Source organism: Schistocerca gregaria, unplaced genomic scaffold (assembly GCF_023897955.1).
Source record: "Schistocerca gregaria isolate iqSchGreg1 unplaced genomic scaffold, iqSchGreg1.2 ptg000008l, whole genome shotgun sequence".
NCBI lineage: Eukaryota > Metazoa > Arthropoda > Insecta > Orthoptera > Acrididae > Schistocerca > Schistocerca gregaria.
Genome location: NW_026061700.1, coordinates 614,878 through 617,591, shown reverse-complemented (window position 1 = coordinate 617,591; position 2,714 = coordinate 614,878). Strand labels below are relative to the sequence as shown.

Genomic DNA, 2,714 nt, shown 5'->3' with positions numbered 1-2,714 from the left:
TCATAAGTGTATCAGGCACTGAAAGTCATGTAATTAAAAACATTGAAAATAAGGAAGTCTGAAGATTGAGATTGGTGTTTTTAGTCCGGTTTCATCAATACGCAGCCAAACTGGTTAAAAAACCAAAATATCTGACCAGACTAAGGACAAAATGTTTCCAGACGTCCTGAAAGAGTCATTAAATGCTCAAATGTTTTGTGGAGAATAATCAGTTTTTGTTAACTTGTAAGATTGTGTGAACGTAGGAAACTGCGTGTACTCTAGTCAAGTAACCACCCCTAATTTCCATTTTAAAAATTCCAGCCAAATCCTAGATGTGAGGTGCTCTTATACGGAAACACGCAGAGTTCAGGTCAGTGAAGCGTAAACAAAAAAAAAAAAAAAAAAAGTCGTTTCAGTCCCTCCTTCACGCAGAAAATTTCAAATCGTTAAACCTCCTGTCTCACGAGTAAGATATATAATGTCAATGATTAACTAACAGATATTAATGAAAAATTGAAAACCGTAAAAAGGAAACCTCTGTAGCAAACCTACGTTAATTTTTCGAAAGAAACAAGTGATTTTTGGAAGAAACGGAGACTTTCTCTTTTTAGGATTGACTTGTGTTTTGACATTCGATGTAGTAAAAGGTAGGTTGCCGAAATTCGTATGTTATATATTTTTATGGAACATAAGGTTAGGATTCATAAATATCGGGGTCTGAAATTATTGTAGTGAACCTTTTAGCATTACCGTATTGAATTTTTTTAATGATTTTATATTTTCCAGGTAGATGTATCACGGAATTGTGGTCAAGTTATTTGAAAGCGAAACGAACGATTGCTTATTGCGACGTGCCGCATATTATTCTCCACAGGTCGGACCTGAAGATCTATTTTTACGAAGTCCGATCGAATGTTTACTTTTTACATGGAATGCACAGTAGTGTTTTACGGTCAACGAGCCTTCAAACAGCTATTGTCGATCGTGCTCAATAACAACTAGGGTCTAATACACGGAAAGAATTTAAACCTTAAAGCCGTCGATGTTACAGACATAGTAACGACTCAGTATGCTGAAAGGTTTAATTAAATTTGCGTAGATATGCGTAAGGTTACTAGGCCCATCATGGCATCGCATTTGTAAAGTGTCTTTCCCGTGGCAAACTCATAACCATGCGCAGAATATTTCTTATTAATTTGAATATTTCTCTCAGTTTTACCTTCCAATAAGGAAAGAAACGTTGCGGTGGAAGATAGTGTGCCCTCTTCCCTACTAAAGTCGAATATCGCGTTGATTTAATTTCCTTCAGAGGTTAACTGAAACCATTTTCCATAGCCCAGCGAAGTACTACAGGTAACACCTCATCCATAACTTAATACGCTGCACAGTGCCAGAAACCAAGACTCTTCATATTAAAATATATATCCGGTATCGACAATCATGACTGGAAAGCCTGCCCTGAGAGTTCTCTACAAATTTGTAGATTGCGACATCTGCCTGATATCGAGATGTGATTCGTGTCGATTGCTGGTACGGAAGGCGCTAGGGTCGATTCACTTGGTGTCTGTGCAAGCGGTGGTACCCCATTAACTCTCACAGTGTTGACGTCGAGTGCCGCAGATCGGCCTTACGGTGCGAGGCTTTCGTTTCCGTGGAGAGTATGAGTAGTTATACCAGAGTTTAGAGTAAAATGTGAGTATTCTGGACTTGAGTTCCGGTTCTGGGTGTTTGGCCGCCTGCGGCGAATCTTTTTATTTTACTCCAGTTCGGCTACTTGCATGTTGATAACGAAATGGAGACTAGGACGACAGCTACGAAGGCGGTTGTCCGTATTCGGGGAGCAGTGCGTTCTGGGTCTGTATTTCTATGCTGCTTGCTGTCTGACTGCGGTGTTCTCGGTAAGTACGGATCATTCTTTGCTGATACGCCTCACAGCGCAGCTGTTAAAGAGTATTCCCTGTTTATCTGCGGTCAACGAAGAAGCCAATGCGTGATGTCAGTGCTTGCTGTGTTTAGCGAACTTTGGTTTACTTTCATTCCTTAGAGAATTTTCACTTAAACTTCGGAAAAAGGTGGAAAAATTTGTTGCTTCAGCATACTCCTTGTAGTGAAACTTGTTTTAATAACTGTTAATTCGGGATTTTTGACGGTTTGTGCAATAATTGCTTAGGGACATATAGCTTCGTAGTTGCGCTATGTTGTCAAATGTCGCAGAACTTTCATTGCATAGAATACTTACTGCAAAGATCAACCACAGTTAGCAACGGTGTTGGAAGACGAGCACAAAGGGTGTCCCGTAATTACAAGTAAATACTGGTGCATAACGCGTTGAGACGGTCACAGCTTCTACAAATAGCGTGGCTGATAGAACGTTTCAGTTTATGGCGGAGTAGTGGGTACACAAGGGTAGCGTGAAGATCCACCACCCCCGTACGCTGTGAAGTAGATTTCATTACCATTAATAAACGTAACTATATTTTTACCGCGCTGTGTAACTTGTCAAGCATAGATCGTGTTTGCGAGAGCTTTTAGACAAGAAACTTAACACGATGCGAGCAGTTATCGAAGTTTCGCCGCTCGTCTTCGGTGAAAATGGTTTTATTAGAATTTATCCCACTGTTTCGAGAATTTCCACAACTGTAGAAACTAAAAAGGTAAAAAGAAAGTCACTCTCAATAACCAAAAGGGGAGTGATCTCGCATCTTTCATGAAGAAATAGATGGGAATGTATT

General features: G+C 40.0%; 1 long non-coding RNA gene across 1 annotated transcript; it reads left to right on the top strand.

Moving 5' to 3' along the window:
* Positions 1-1,507: 1,507 nt before the first annotated feature.
* LOC126301108 (uncharacterized) lies at positions 1,508-2,504 on the top strand. Its single transcript, XR_007552921.1, has 2 exons — positions 1,508-1,674; positions 1,748-2,504. It is a non-coding gene; the product is annotated as an uncharacterized LOC126301108 (long non-coding RNA).
* The last annotated feature ends 210 nt before the right edge of the window (positions 2,505-2,714 follow it).